The 16,739-nt window shown below is 45.3% G+C and overlaps 1 long non-coding RNA gene across 1 annotated transcript; it reads right to left on the bottom strand.

The window, feature by feature from the left end:
- Positions 1–3,525: 3,525 nt before the first annotated feature.
- LOC132015158 (uncharacterized) lies at positions 3,526–15,699 on the bottom strand. Its single transcript, XR_009403567.1, has 3 exons — positions 15,506–15,699; positions 7,659–7,874; positions 3,526–3,582 (listed from the first exon to the last, which is right to left on the bottom strand). It is a non-coding gene; the product is annotated as an uncharacterized LOC132015158 (long non-coding RNA).
- Positions 15,700–16,739: the final 1,040 nt, after the last annotated feature.

The following is a 16,739-nucleotide window of genomic DNA, read 5'->3' as shown; positions in this document are numbered from 1 at the left end:
CCACTGGTTACCGTATTTGTATATTTGTATATTACCGTATTTGTATATCTGTATATTACGCTGACAGGTCATTGATTTCCCAGATCAGGTTGTTCTCCTTTCCCTCCTCTCTGACCCCCCCCCCCCCTTTGCCAGCTTCTATTTTCTAGTTGCTTTACCTGCATTTTGTAAGTGCGTGGAAATAGGAGAAAGCAGGAGCTCTGGGACCACACGGCCGTCCCTGTAGTCACATCCTCGGGTCGTGCTGTTCCTGACGTCACTGAAAATGGAGCCAAGGCAGCCCTTCATACCCCCGAGTGAAGGCCGCCGTGTGGCTCCCGGCGGCCTGTGTTCCCCGCACACTGCCCAGGGTCACACATGGTCTGTTTCCAGGGAGCCACACACTGTAAAGGGCAGGGCTGATTGTGAACAATTTACTCATTTTCCAGAAAGACTCCTGGTGAAGACGGAGGCATGTACGCAGGTGATTTTCTGCTGCAAAAGCCACCCAGATGTGCCTTCTTCCTCCAAGCGCCACAGCCTTTCCCAGCCCCCCCCACTGGGGTTTCACGCAAGTCACCCAGAGAGGCCATGAGCCCCTCCTTAAGCCCCACCAGCACCCCCGCAATTTCATTCTGTGTAGGGCAGGGCCTACATGCTGGGTCTTTCCAGTCAAAGTGGCTGGTTTTGTTTTGTTTTTCCCCCTCAACCTTTCCCTGCCCCTTGGGATAATGAGAGTCATTTACAGGAATAAACGTTTAAACCTCACTAGGAGACAGAACAGCGTAATGGCTAATAAGCACCCTGGTTTCAAACCCCATCTCCGTGGTGCGCGATGTGTCTTTCAGGAAATTTACTTACGTTCCCCCGAAGGGGTGTGGTCTAGTGATAACTAGCGTTGCCCACTGCCCCCCAGCCTGGCTGATAGGAAGTCACCGTGAAGGTAGCTGCTATTACCGGTTCCGGACAGGACGGCGTCCCTCAAGCAGCACGTGTGCATGCGCTCGTGCAAGCACACGTGTTGGACGCGTGGGAAGGAAGGACGACTGCAACTGACAAGGCTTGCTTTCAGAGCTGCGTGGTTGGACTTTTTTTCCTTGGGAAGATAAGAATGTGACATTTCTTGCGTACCATATGGGGAGACGACTTCCACTTTTCTTTGAGCTCTTCATCGTTTGAAAGGGCACTTGGTGACCGTGAGCTGTTTCAGAGGCCTGTTTGTGAGCTGGGCTCAAGTAAGAATTAGTGAGACAGTGAATTCTGTTTGTTCTCTAAAGGAGATCTCTTTCTTCCCTTCCAACAGCACTGACAGTGTAACGGGCCTTTTGATGCACCCTCTCCTTACAACCCCTTCCATGCATTTCTTTCCCCCATTTCTTCTCCTTTTCAGAAGTCAGATCTCTCGAGCAGACAGTGCTTCAACTCTCCCCAAACAGGACAACTGGGAGATGGCTCTTAAAAGAAGCAAAGTAATACTAGTCGCATAACATGTAATAATTGTACTCTCTATACAGTACGTGGTACACAACCATCATAACAATCCCAGCCCTCTTGGGGAAAGTAACCATTCTGGAGAGCTGAGTTCTAGACAATTGAGGGCTTGTCCTTCAAAGCACCAGAAAATACTAAAATACAATAAAATTTAAAAAGTATTTTTTAAAAGAAAGGAAGAGGGGCACCTGGGTGGCTCAGTGGGTTAAGCTGCTGCCTTTGGCTCGGGTCATGATCTCAGGGTCCTGGGATCGGGTCCCACATCGGGCTCTCTGCTCAGTGGGGAGCCTGCTTCCCTTCCTCTCTCTCTGCCTGCCTCTCTGCCTACTTGTGATCTCTCTCCGTCAAATAAATAAATAAAATCTTAAAAAAAGAAAAAGAAAGGAAGAAACAAAAGACAAGACAAGATGTGTTGGGTGGAAAACTTTCTGAAATGTAACTCAACCTCGACTGCTTTCCAAGAGAGTCTGGGAAATTACATTTCACCCTCTTTTCTCTTTTCTTGGTCTCCAAGTCATCATAATGAGAACCGAGTCTAATGCTACTGTATGACCAAGTTATGTGCTTAGGCAACTGAGATAGGTAGGACATTTGCCTGCACACTAAGAAGACCCAAACCACTGTACCTTTCAGAATTCTTGTGTCTGCTTTCCACAATTTTCTCTTTCCCCCTTCTGTGGGCTATCAGCGTTACTTCTGGTCAGCATGTTTTTTATGGCAGAATGCCTCTCTACTCCTAATTTCCTAAGTGTTGGAAGGGTGAAAGCAAGAAATTCACACATATTAAGGTTATATATACAGTAAGCATAAATATTTCCTGACCCAGGGACCAAGGACTACCTCTCCCATAAGAGATGTCTATGTCTAAGAGAAGTATTTCTCAAGTTTTGCTTTAATTTTAAAAAATTCCTTGTTCCTGGGGCACCTGGGTGGCTCAGTGGGTTAAAGCCTCTGCCTTCGGCTCGGGTCGTGGTCTCAGGGTCCTGGGATGGAGCCCCGCATCAGGCTCTCTGCTCAGCGGAGAGCCTGCTTCCCTCTCTCCCTCTGCCTGCCTCTCACCTACTTGTGATCTCTCTCTCTGTCAAATAAATAAATAAAATCTTAAAAAAAAAATTCCTTGTTCCAAAGCTATTTTCTGGATAAGTGAGGTTAGGCGATGTTTGGGTCTATGTAAATAAAAATATACACATAAAGGACGGTGGGCCTACCCACTCCCAGTTCTGTCAGCCGTTACTCAAGTGCTTGCATTCAGACCATATATTTCCTTGGTGCCCTGAAGTGTTGAAAATTTTAATAGCTCTGTGGATTGAACTGACATGAGAGGAAACTATTTCAAGTCTCCTGCAGTGATTTTTTACACTCATAAAAATGTTCTCAATGTATCAGAGGCAGTGTTTGATCAGAGAAATAGTATTCACAGCAATGTAACTCAGGTGCGATCTCCTTTTGGAGCAACTTTCCTCTTTTCGCGAATGCTTTGTAAGATGCATTTTCTATGACTGGCCGCTTCTATTTAAGATTCCCACACGTAACCTAGGCCATCAGCAGACTCTCGGGATTTCCTGGCAGAAACCATCGTGGGTATTCAAAATCAGTGGGTTGAGAGCAGTGAGTCACCAGACACCGCCACATTCAACTGTGTGATGCTCCTGATACACAACTTTGTCCCACTTCCTTGGGTTGACTGCCACAAGAAGAAGCAACTCAGGAGGCTGAGGAACACAGAGCAGATTGTGGCTGGACTGGCCTTCCAGAAAGTTCCACGCAGTGGTCCCTGGACCCTGGGAGGCCTCCGCTCCCCCGACACTGTTTATATTAGCTATCACGCACGGAACAGTCATGTGGTACTCTCTGCAGTCAGCAAGTTTATCTTGTGTTAAAGTTTTACCAGTAGAAATCAAGTCGTGTTTACCCCCGTTCTGCGGCAGGTCATGTGCAAACAGCACCTGTGAACATTTTTAGCACACATGCTGGACTTTCTCCTTCGTATCTGTCTTCACAACAAATGTTGGGGGGAACGCCAGCCATTGTCAAATTTCTGGCAATTGTGAAAATCCTCAGCAGAAATGGCTTCCAGTCACGGCTGTCAAGGTGCTGGGGATGTCAGCTTTGCTGCCGACAGAGCACATGCGTTGACTGTAGACATCAGTCCTGCCATAAACCCAACCTCAGCACAAACATCAGATCTCTGAATCCTGCTAACAGGCATGCCCTCCATGAAACAAGAGTCCTCGACAGAATTTTTTTTTAATGTGTTAACATTTAAAAGGATTCTATAAACTGAATTTCAGTGTACTTTCTGATCTCTTTATGTAATATTTATATATCAGTCACAGTGACAGAAGCGCTGTTCCAAGTGTTTTAAAACACTAATTCATTTAATACTCAAACAACTTTGTGAGATAAACACCATTACCCCACTTTATGTTTCTGTAAACTGAGGCACAAGGAGATTAAGTAATTTGTCCAAGGCAAATTTGCTGGTTAAGGGATGGAGTGAGAGACTGAACCGAGACCAAGGCAAACAGAGAACCCCTGGCCTATGCTCCCCACCACACCCCCCGTGATTATAAGTACTGGTAATACTGTTCTTTTTGTTTTTCCAGACAAACTGAGCCAAAGTTGAGTTTTTTGTTTTTTTAAAGATTTTTATTTATTTATTTATTTGACAGAGACAGAGATCACAAGTAGGCAGAGAGGCAGGCAGAGAGAGAGGAGGAAGCAGGCTTCCTGCTGAGCAGAGAGCCCAATGCGGGGCTCGATTGCAGGACCCTGAGATCATGACCCGCGCCGAAGGAAGAGGCTTAACCCACTGAGGCACCCACATGCCCCAACGTTGAGTTTTTAAAATATCTATTCTATTAGCTTGCTAGGGCTACCATAACAAAGGCCCAAAGACAGGTCATAATAGGCCAGCCATTAGTATGCCAGACCTTATTAACAAAATGTCAAAAACAAGGGGTGCCTGGGTGGCTCAGTCTGTGAAGCATCGGCCCCCGGCTCAGGTCAGGATCTTAGGGTCCTGGTATCGAGCCCCGCATCGGGCTCCCTGCGTATTGGGGAACCTGCTTCTCCCTCTGCCCTTCCTCCAGCTCGTGCTCTCTCCTTCTCTCTCTCTCTCAAATAAATAATTAAAAATCTTAAAAACAAAAAGTCAAAACAAGCTCTATGTTCTTTAAGAATAGATAATATTCACAATGGTCATTCAAAATGGTCAATGCCAAAGTTGAGAAATTTGGGGGTTCTTTTGGGGGCTGGTTTGTTTGACAAGTCTCTCCAATTTGAAGTGGCTGCTGTAACTATGAGACATAGGGCTTAAGCCACTATTTTACTTGGATTTCTTCCCTTCCTTTTCTTACACCAAGTGTAAAAGTGTGGGGAATTCTTCTTCTATTATCTCTCTGTCTGTTATCCATTCATCCATCTGTCTATCCATCCATCCATCTACCCATCATCTCAATAGACCACAGACTGAGGAGTAAAATAGTCACCTTATTAGTTAATTGCATTTTTGGCAGGTGTTTAGAAAGACCTAGCTTTCTCATTTTAGCTTTCTCATCATAAAATGTGTTCTTTAAGCCAACTGTAGAAAGTATGAAGTCATATAAAGGGAAAGAGCTTTATGGCAAGAAATCGAAGGTAAGCCATCTTTTATGACTGTGAGTAAATCCCGGGTTAGGGTGAAAAATCAGTGATATGTAGAAATAGTAGGCGTGTACCTGTGTAATCGTGAACTATCCTACAGTGTCTGGAATGGAGCAGGTGGTTAAAAATATTAGCCGGCAGACAGGCAGGCATGAGGTCCCCGTTTTTCCTGACAAATGGCAGAAATTGAGACCAGCAATGATTTCGGTCCCCATGACGATGAACCACATATAACATTGTAATTTTACTCCTCATATAAAGGCACTATTATCCTGCCCCTCCTCATCCTAGTTCCGACTCTCCAAGTAGAGCATTTCTGTCTTAGCTGTGTTCCTCATTTTTGCAACTACCACTCACGGCCACGGAAGCACAATCTAAACCGATTCAGAATCGTTAGACAAGCATGAGTGTGAGTGCTAGACATCTCTTTCCTGCTTTTGGTTTTTGAATCCCAAGAAACTCAAAACAAACTGGGCCCTAGGGAAGTTGCCAACACCATGCTAAATAGCTTGCCGCAATCCGCTGACAGGTGCTGTGATCATGTGGTTCTATGTTTGTTTATTGAAAACTCAAAAAGAGGGGCACCTGGGTGGCTCAGTGGGTTAAGCCTCTGACTTCGGCTCAGGTCATGGTCTTGGGATTCTGGGATCGAGCCCCGCATCAGGCTCTCTGCTCAGCGGGGAGCCTGATTCCTCCTCTCTCTCTGCCTGCCTCTCTGCCTACTTGTGATTTCTCTCTCTGTCAAATAAATAAATAAAATCTTTAAAAACAGAGCTCAAACGCTGGGCTTAGCTCAGTCCCTCTATCAGACGCTGGGCTTAGCTCAGTCCCCTTAAAATGATGGTTTTCCTTTCTCCTGGGTCACGTGTGCCCAGTATGGGGAGCTGTCTCTGTTCTATCCTTCAATGAATGGACTGAGAGGTAGGCCAAGGAAACGACGTGCTCTTAAGTTCCCTGGTATTTTGGTCAGTAGCCAGGTTGTCACTGTAGCAGACCACAGTGTTGTTCACAATTATTTGTTCCCTCTCCTTTGTGTGTTTTTTAAAGATTTATTTATTTATTTGAGAGAGAGAGTGCGCATGCGAATGGGGCAAGGGGTGAGGAGCAGAGGGAGAAAGAGAAATTCAAGCAGGCTCCACACTGAGCACGGAGCCCAACGCAGGGCTCAATCCCACACCCCCAAGATGATGAACTGAGCTGAAAACCAAGAGACAGACCCTCAAACCCACTGAGCCATCCAGGTGCCCCTCTCTTTTATTTATTTATTTTTTTTTACAGATTTTTTTTTTTTTTTAAACTAATCTCTACATGCCATGTGAGGCTCGAACTCACAACCCCAAGATCAAGAGTCACATGCTCCACTGACTGAGCCGACGGGGTGACCATATTCTTTCTCCTTTAAAAGGATTATACATCCTGTGGTGCTTGGGTGGCTTAATTAGTTAAACATCTGCCTTCCGTTCAGGTCAAGATCCCAAGGTCCTGGGATCCAGACTCACCAGGGAGTCTGCTTCTACCTCTCCCTCTGACACTCCCTTTGCTCCTGCTCTCTCTCTCTCTATCAAATAAATAAATAAAACCTTTTAAAAACGAGAAATGAGCAGAAGACATGAACACATATTTCTGCAAAGAAGACATCCAAATGGCCAACAGGCACATGAAAGAGTGCTCAATATCACTCGGCATCAGGGAAATACAAATCAAAAGCACAAAGAGATATCACCTCACACCAGTCAGAAGGACTAAAATTAATAAGCCAGGAAATGACAGATGTTGGTGAGAATGTGGAGAAAGGGGAACCCTTCTACACTGCTGGTGGGAATGCAAGCTGGTGCAGCCACTCTGAAAAACAGTATGGAGGTTCTTCACAAATTGAAAATAGAGCTACCCTAAACCCAGCAATTAAACTACTGGGTACTTACACTAAAGATACAAATGTAGGGATCCGAAGGGGAACGTGCATCCCAATGTTTATAGTAGCAATGTCCACAATAGCCAAACTATGGAAAAAACCCAGATTTCCATTGACAGATGAATGAGCAAAGATGTGGTGTACACATGCGCACATGTGCGCGCTCACACACACACACACAGAGGGATATTATGCAGCCATCAAAAACTCAAAATCTTGCCATTTGCAATGACATGAATGGAACTAGAGGGTATTATGTTAAGCAAAATGAATCAATCAGAGAAAAACAATTATCATGTGATTTCACTGATGTGTGGAATTTAAGAAACAAGGCAGAGGATCATAGGGGAAGAGAGGAAAAAATGAAACAAGACAAAACCAGAGAGGGAGACAAACTATAAGAGACTCTTAATCTCAGGGAACAAACTGAGGGTTGCTGGAAGGGAGACGGCTGAGGCATGGGGTGGCTGGGGGATGGACATTGGGGAAAGTATGTGTTATGGTGAGTGCTGTGAATTGTGTAAGACTGATGAATCACAGACCTGTACCTCTGAAATACACAACACATTATATGTTAATTTTTAAAAAGTTAAAAAAAATTTTTTTTAATTAAAGGATTGTATATCTTTACCTGTATCAGAACTCCTTATAGGTCAAGTATACTTGCCCCTTTGTTGTCCAGCTTGATCATGTGATTGACTTTGATGGACATGTGAACAGACATGATACATGCCATTATAAGCAGAAATTTTAATGCGATTCTGTGGTTCAGCTTGGTCATTTGCTCTCCTGGCACCTTCTAAGAGGACAACAGATTCCACATAAAGACTACTCCTTCCACTGCCACCTGAAATGAGAAAAAACATGGGACAGAGGCACAGCAGAGCCGTAAGCTACATGTATCATGAATGAGAAATAAACTGATATAAATTTCTGAGATTTGGGGATTGTTTGTTATGAATCGAAGCTAACAAATACAGTCACACAAGATGTTGTTGAGATTTGTACAAATAGAACAAGGGAGAATGTGAGTGAAAGAAGATATTACATTTCAAGCCAGCAAGGACTACTTTATAAACATAAAAGAACCCATAGCTTACATAGCATAATATTTGTTGGAAGAATGTGCCTTAGAAAATCATGATACCACAGATATCTACCAAATTCCTGACAGAGATTAAGGGAGAGCAGATCTTTAACACAGACAGAGATTGTTTCAAAATTGTTGTCTTCCAGAATTTTTGTTTCATGTATGCATATCTATGTGTATGTGTGTGGATATTCGCACACAATACCATTTTTATTTTTGTATTCTACCCCCCATTTTCCAAGTCCTTGATCTTGCAAACTGAGGTTTTGTCAATATTTTCTGGGAATGTGTGGCTGATTACAGATTATAGCTCTGCCATCCAGGAGGGTTTTTGATAAATGTTTATTGAATATGAATATTGGAGGGAGAAAACTGGAGTACCATGAGAAGACTTGAGCCTAAAACAATGCTTGTCACAGAGTAGGTGCTAAAAAGTACTTGCTGATTGAACGAATAAATTTTAATACTGTTTAGGTAAGATAAAGGGCTACCTTTGTAGTGAGGTTTGTTTGTTGTATATATAATTATGAATTAATTCCCATCTCATCTCATAGACTCTGGGTCAGCTCTCTCTAGAAGACAGGCCTCAGAAGTGATTTTTTTTTTCCCCTGTTGGCCCACACAGAAAGAGGAATCATGAGTAAGAAGCAAAGGTCTAAAATGTTTTGAGAACTTCTGCACTTTGTAATTATATTCTTTTGGCCCTTTTCTCTGCTTGTTGAATGTTTTTGGATTCTTGCTATTATCCCCATGATTGAGTCAAGCCCACAGTGATGGTCTTCTTAGATCACGATTCATGCTCTTGAAAGGACATTTGTTGGAGGACCATGAATTGAAAGAACACATTCTTTGAAATTTGGAATTAGGTAGATCCCAAAACTACCAAAGGATTCACTGTCACTTAAAGTGAGCACATAACTGGGGCACCTGGGTGGCTCAGTTGGTTAAGCATCTGCCTTTGGCTCAGGCCATGATCTCATGGTCCCCGGTAGAGCCCCACATCGGACTCCCTGTTTGGAGGGGAGTCTGCTTCTTCCTCATCCTCTTTCCCCCTCTCCGCTCATGCTCCCCCTCTCAAATAAACAAATAAAATCCTAAAAAAAAGAAAAAGCACATAACTTAATTCATGTAATAAAGATAGATAATTCATTGCTCCATTTCCATTCTTTCACCTGTGCATTCTCTATTCTATAAGATCATGCTTATCGAATGTGGCCTGTCATGCAGGTAATTTGTGACCAATTGTTTGCCTCTCAATGAGGTTACGAAAGGCTGGTGAAGTCAGAACCTGGGGCCACCATCTTGCAAGCATGAAGAGGCAAGCCTGAAGACAAAAGCCAACAATGCTGAGGATAGAGAAGCCAACAGAAGGGAAGAAACTAGGTTTTCTATATCAGCCTCTAAATTAATCCTTGAACTACTCAGCCCCCAAACTTCTTGTTAAGCAAGATAACAGGTATCATTTTGCTCAGGTCACTTTGTCAGGTGTTCTTTTCATGACCGCTAGAGTCAGCCAGAATGTTCCCTTGGCCTTTTACCCTTTCACACATTGATCGTTGTGCCCAGAGATGTGTGGCTGTCAGCGGAAGAGCTCACGATGGACTCTCCACTATAGGTGCCTCTGGTCTCTGTGAAGAAATAATAAGCTGCCTGTGGGTCCACAGTCCCTGCTGGTCCTTGGCTTTGTCTACCATATAAGCCATAGCAAGCAGTCAAGAGTGGCAACTGCTTATTTATTCATAAAATAGTGACTAAATACATAAACGTACACATTTGAGTCTATATAGATGCTCCTACAGAGAATAGTTAAGGGCCCTGGAGTATGATCATACTCATGTGAGTCCTAGCTCTGTCCTCCTCAACCGGGGCTAGGTCTCCCAGGAAACCGCCATGTCACCTGCTTGGTGAACCTGTCATCCCAGGAGGCTTCCAAGAAGTTGACTTCTCTGCCTCTATCCCTTGTGAGGGCACACTCAGCATCAGAAAGTTTCCTAAATATAAAATAGCAAATGTGTTCTAACTAAATAAATTAAGTACTTGGAAAATTAAATGTAAAAACTAATAACAAACCTCCCATTGCCCCCCAGCTATCATTTAGACCTACGTCTCCCCTGTTAGCGGGACGAAGAGGCCCCAAGAATGGCTGAAGCTTCCATTTCTCCATCCAGATCCACTCGATAACCTGTATGTTTTGTGAAGGCATTAGCTACATCTGCCTGGCTCACCCCATCCCTACCTGAGCTTCTGTCTCCTTGGAGGCGCTAAATGGTTACACAAAGGTTGAATAAATGATGAGCCAGCCATAATGCAAGAGCCAGGGCTATGAAAGGGTCAGCCCTATCAGATCCTGGCGGGGACTGCTGCTAAGGGAGTCCTGCTCCATGAATTCCAGAAAAATAGCAACAAGGATGAGTTAGAACATTGTTGGCAAAAGGACTTCACTGAAATCTCGCCATAAATTTGTTGCAGAAAGGGCACTTGGGCATTTACTGTTAAACGACAGGAATCTATATCACTAATTAGAACTTCCATTTACTGAGCAAATGCTGTCTCCAACACTGAGGGTTGTGCTTCAGACATTAATTCATTTAATCCTCCTGACCACCCCATGGGTGCTGTAGCTGGCTGCCTCTAGGATGTCCCCGGTGCCCCTCCCCCGACATTCACTTCCTTGTATAACTCCCTCACCTTGAGTATGGGCTGGATTTATACACTCAGTTCTAAAGGACGGGCTGGTAGAAGTAATGAGATGTCATTTGCAAGATTAGGTCATAAAAACATCACCTTCTATCTTGGGTGTTCCAGCTGCTGTGCTGCGAGCTGCCCCATAGTGGGGGCCTAGGTGGCCAAGAACTGAGGGAGACCCCCAGCCAATAACCAGTGAGAAGCTGAGACCTTCAGTCCAACAGCCTGTAAGAAATAGCCTCTCGCCACCAACCACATGCATTTGACATGGAAGAGGGGCCTCCTCCAGTCAAACCTTCAGATGGGACCACAGCCCTAGAGGACAGATTGACTGGAACCTTATGGGATATCTGGAGCCGGAAGTTCCCGGGTAAGCCATGCCTGGGTTCATAACCCGTTATTGTAAGCTGCTACATTTGTGGGAGGGGGGGTGATTTGTTGCACAACAGCAGATAATATAAGGAGGCACTAGCATTATTTGCACTTTACAGAAGGGGAGATTGAGGTTCAGAGTGGACAGGAAATGGAGGAGCCAGGATGTAGATGGTTATGGTCTGACCTCAGAGGCTACATGATTAATGAGTAGAGTCAGTTTCAATGGTGTTAAGCATGTTGCTAGTGTTTAGCCAGAGCTGATACTGTGCAGAATCTTCTTTGGAAAGCTAGCATGTCTCCTCCCAAGACAGGTAAAATTTTTTAAAGATTCCAAAGCAAAAATAAATAAATAAATAAATAAATAAATAAATAAATAAATATATATATATATATTACAGCATGCAAGCGATCATAGAACATTACCATCTCATTTCTAGCAGAGATGACCTCGTGGCCTTCCAGCCCACTACCCCAAAAATAATCACTCCGGCACTTTCTTCTCTACCCCCTCACAATGATGCAAAATACAACAAACATGCATGCATGCTTGAATTTATACCAATTCTATAGTGTGTGCATATGCACACACACACACCATCTATGACAATTTGGGATCACAATTGCTCCTGTTACCTATTGTTGTATAGTAAATCACTCCAAAATGCAGAGGCTTAAGACAGCACCAGCATTTTTAAATCTCCCTCTCATGGTTTCCAAGGGTTCGGAAGGTGGGAAAGGCTCGGCGGTGTGGTGGGCTTGGTACCCTTTAGAGTTACAGCCAGACAGAGGCCTGGGTGCCCCGGGGCTGCCCCGCTGCCCTCGCTCCAGCGCTAGTTTGGTGATCTCAGGGCAGCCTGACCACTCACTTCACCACTGAAAGCTTTGAAAACAAGTGTTCTAGAGACAAGGCAGAAGCAGCAATCCCTTTCATAACATGGAGTCAGAATCACAGATTGTCATTTCTGCCTAACTCTGTTGGTCAGAAGAGTCACAAAAGCCTGCCCGGTTTGAAGGTAAAGAGACATAGCCCTCCCTTCTCAGTGGAAGGAGCATCAAAGAATTTGTACACATATTTTTGTGTGTGTGTATGTGTTTTTAAGATTTTATTTATTTATTTGACAGAGAGACAGCAAGAGAGGGAACACAAGCAGAGGGAGTGGGAGAGGGAGAAGCAGGCTCCCATCTGAGCAGGGAGCCCAAAACAGGGTTCGATCCCAGGACACTGGGATCATGACCTGAGCTGAAGGTAGAGGCTGTACGAACTACTGAGCCACCCAAGCGTCTCGTGTACTTCTTTTTGAATTGCCAGAGTGGTACATTCTATTTCTCTCAAATGTGGAGCCACCACACACACACCTAAGGTGGGGTCCCCTCAAATAATTCGGGGGGCACAAAAAGTATTACAACTCATACTTCTGTGTTTCACTTCATTCAGTTTATCCTATTTTTAATGTATTTATAAATAAATCAACATGTATCTTGGAGAATAAGCTCCAACTCTTTTTTTTGCTAATGAGGTGCATGATTTCAGAACTTTTTCAAATGTTGCTAATACTTTGCCCAGAGCCTGGCTCTCACTCTGTACTTATTTTTTTTATTAAATCACTGAATCCCTTATATCAAGATCCACTAATCAAATCAGAACATTTTTCCTTTTTCTAGAAACTTCTTCATAGAGTTCTATTTTCTCACCAGTCACAGCAGAGCCCAGCTCTTTTGTTTTTGTTTTTGCTTTTGCCATTTCCAACAACGGTGTAAGGTGTCCTGGTAGGATTTTGCCAAGGTAGCTGTGGGCTAAATTTCAAGCAGTGGGATTCCTGGATCGAAGATTAAGTACACTGAAAATTATGATTGACATTCTAAATTGCTCTTAGAAGAATCTTAATAGTGGCCAATGACCACCAGCCGACAGCCCTTGTAACAATATTTGCACATACCTGTTCCTCCACATACCTTCACGGGCAGTAATTATTATAAAACTTGACAGTCTTTGCCAGTTGGGGAAAAGCGGTATCCTGTTAGCAGTTGGACGTGTGTCTTCAGTTGCTGTTCCTTGCCCAATTTTCTACTGGGTTATTCTGCTTTTTGTTTATTGATTTGTGCTAGCTCTTTGAAATTTAAGGAAATTAGTCCTGTGTTATTACGATGGGTTGCAAATATTTCCTGTTTAAAGGGGTTTTTGTCACACAAAGGTGGAGGCACTTTTATGGTATGGAATTTATGGTTTTTAAATCAATGGCTTCCTCTCTAGAAAGGACTTCCCTTACAGAAATGATCGACAAAGGCACCCATGATTTTTAAATCTTATGGTTTCAAATGTTATCTTGAAGTCTTATCTACGAGGAATTTATTGGGAGCCAAGAGTAAAGTAAAGATAGCTATGGCTTAACTTGTTTTTCCAAATGGCCAACCATTTCTGAACAGTTCCAGCATCATTTGTGGAATAATCTGTCTTTCTGCCGCTTTCCAGGAGCTCTTGCTACCTTTACCTGACCCATGCTCACTGGCCAGTCTGGGTGGATGGTTATTCGGACAATGACCACCTAGAAGTAAGGGAGAAGCAACTTGTAGCTTTGGGAGAGGAGAGAAAACTGAGAAAGCCCACGGTCTAGCTTCTCACTAAAGGCGGACACATTCTCCATCTTGGGGACTGAGTGGAGCCCCCCCACCCTCCGCCACCATTCCCCACCCCCCGTCTCCCACCCCACGCCTGGCTGAGAAAAATCTGTGCCAGGGCCCTTTCTGGGCCAGCGCGTTAGGGCAGAGCTGCTGTGTAAGTGGCTTTCATGGGAGCGTTTTGGAGACTATTCAGGAAGAGCTGGCCGTGAGCAAAATGGAATTTGAAATAAATCATTTGTCTCTGTGAAGGTGAACAACTGTAGGACTTTATATGGACACGGCCCTGTCTTTATGAAGGCGCAAGGCACGTTGCCCTGTGTCATTAACCCAACTGGCTTGGTGGGGCGGGAGGGGGTAAGTCTCTGCTGAGATCCTCACTTCCGCACTGCACTGATAGGACAGAGGCTGGGATTGAGCTGAAGAGCTTTCCAACTGGCTACTCAAGGCTGCTTGGGAAAAAGTTAGGTTGACACTGAGATTCAGCCCTTAACCTACCTAGATAGAGATAGCTGCTGGGTCCCTGGCATGGACATTGGCACCTGTGACTGCAAAGGTCCAGGATCCGAGCCAGTGGCCTGGGGTGCTCGGGAGAGGCACCTCCTTCCCATACTTAAAAGGTGCCAGGACTGGAGACCAGCCCCTGGTTCTTGTCTGAGATGGAGAAACTCCCACCCTTGCTGCTCCCCTGAGGATAGGGCCCGTCCCCATTAGGCACTCCAGAAGAAGCAGGATCTGGGTTCTCCCACACCCAGCTCAGAAGCCCCGGAACAGGAGCAGAAGCAGGACCCTCCTCACCACCCCCCACCTCAAAGGATCGCTGTCCCACTTCTGTCTCATGTGGAACCTGGGACCCCCGAGGCCTCCCTAGCACCCCAGGCTGGTCCAGGGCCCAGATTTCCACCTGAGGTTTCGTGGCTCAGCCCCCAGCAGGCGCCTGTGGGGGGGGGGGATTGGGGAGAGCTAGCAGATTAAAATCTCACTCCCATGGGACTGTGCAGGTGGCCTCAGGACTTCCAGCTCCCCAGATAAGAAACAGGAGCACTGCCACCCCAATTAAAAAACAATTTAAGATATCATGCTCATTAAAGGGTTTGCAGGCATAAGACCTGACTAGATTTACCTCTAGTAGTTAACAAAAATCAGATGGTTGAGAACAAGAATTTCATGTACATCAAAATATGACTCCATAATAGGCAACTGAGCTGTTGTAGTGTTTTGCCTCCCCTCCCCACCCCCCACAAGGCTGGAGATAGTTCCTGTCACCAGACACACTGTATCTGACATGGGAGATCGTGGCTGGGGCCGCTGACTTTTTTATTTACTTAAAAATCACTGCAATTTGTTAAAGAAGGTCAAATGTTCCTACCTTTCTGTTAAAAAAAAAAAAAAGAAAAGAAAAAAAAGGCAGTCCTAAAATGAATGGTTTCAGTGAATCAAATCACCAAAGAAGTGGTACCAGCAAGACCACCCAGGCCCCAACACCACTTTTTCCTCCAGCCCTCTTTGAAGGCAAGGGTTTAGGCTTGTAATTAAGGGATGCCTTTGTTTCTTTAATGATGCTAATCCCCATCTTGAGGGAAATCACCTTTTAGGTAACACAGCAGGGCATGAAATGAGGGAGGACCACCTAGGTCCCAGGCTCCCAGCTGTGTTTGAGGAGGAGTCTGGTCACTGGGCAGGTAAGGGAGGGGGGCGGGGCGCACACTCACCTGTGCAGCCGAGGTGCACGGAAAGATGCTACTGCAAAGGACTCCAGTGCCATCACAGGAGGCGACGAAAACTACTTTGCAAAAAGAGAACCATAACTGTTTAGATCTTGAAAAGTTGGAGTGTCCCCTTCTCCTCCCCAGACAGCCATTAGAGCCTGAAGCAGGCGCCTGTGGGAAGGCAGGCCTCCGCGTAGCAATGAGTTACCAGGTCCCTAAGGTACCATGTTGAATTTCTCAATCCAACTTTGTTTAGTTTGGGGAAAACATTCTTTCAGTCCAAAAAAAAAAAAAAAAAATCACCGTGGTTTCTCTCCTACTCCCACCCCCTATAATCGCCGCTTGCAAGAAAGTTTCACCATTTTCCCATAAAACCAAAAAAATGAGGATGCTGGGCAGACAGTCTTTGTTTCTTTTCTCCCTTCTCTGTCGATTCCCCCCACACCAGCCCTTCTGCTTCAGGCAGGCCTGTCTGCCCACAGTCCCCACACATTCCTCAGTCGCACTGGGCTCCAGCCAGGCAGTGTCCTACCCCTTTCTCCTGGTCATACTTCCTCTTCCAGAAGCCGGCTCACCACTCTGCTCACTAAGCAACACTGGGGTAGGGTGGGAGGTAGCCCGGGGTCCTTCGGAGCACACATGGCAGGGAGGGCCCTGTGCCACCTGCCAGCAGGGGGGAGCTTACTGCTTCCTCCATGCAGTCCACCCAGGTTGTCTGCAATGACTCCTTCATGCTTCCTTTCTGCCTGCTGTCACTTGTAGCTAACTCATCAACTCACCCATCATCTGGCAGCTGCTGAGCTCCCACTCGGATGGGAGCTGTACAATATTATTCGGGCCCGCCCCTACATCCTAAAGCCTGTTCAAGTGCATGGGCACTCAGGCACTCTCTTCTCAACCAGCACACTTTGAGGGATTCCCTTTGTCTTCCAGTTATTTTCGGTTGCTAATCTTCTCCCCACCGCTTTACTCATGTCTTGGCACCGGTGCTGTTTCAACCAGTTTGTGTCCGTTCTATTCCTTTAGCAGGGCGGGGTCAGGGGTGAGTCGCTCCTTAGTCAAAGCTCTTGGATTCTCATTAATTGCTCTACTATTGACTCACCGGGTGAGCGTGGACGAGTCACTTCCCTTTCTCACCCTCCGCCTCTCCAGCCTCACCAGGCTCTCTGCACATCTGGTAAGAACGTGGCTGGAATGAATGCGATGTCCTCTGTACCTCGGAGGACTATATAATCCA

This window comes from Mustela nigripes, chromosome 4, assembly GCF_022355385.1.
Source record: "Mustela nigripes isolate SB6536 chromosome 4, MUSNIG.SB6536, whole genome shotgun sequence".
In the NCBI taxonomy this organism is placed as follows: Eukaryota; Metazoa; Chordata; class Mammalia; order Carnivora; family Mustelidae; genus Mustela; species Mustela nigripes.
Note: the sequence above shows the minus strand (reverse complement) of the source record. Positions and strands in the feature narration are given on the sequence as shown.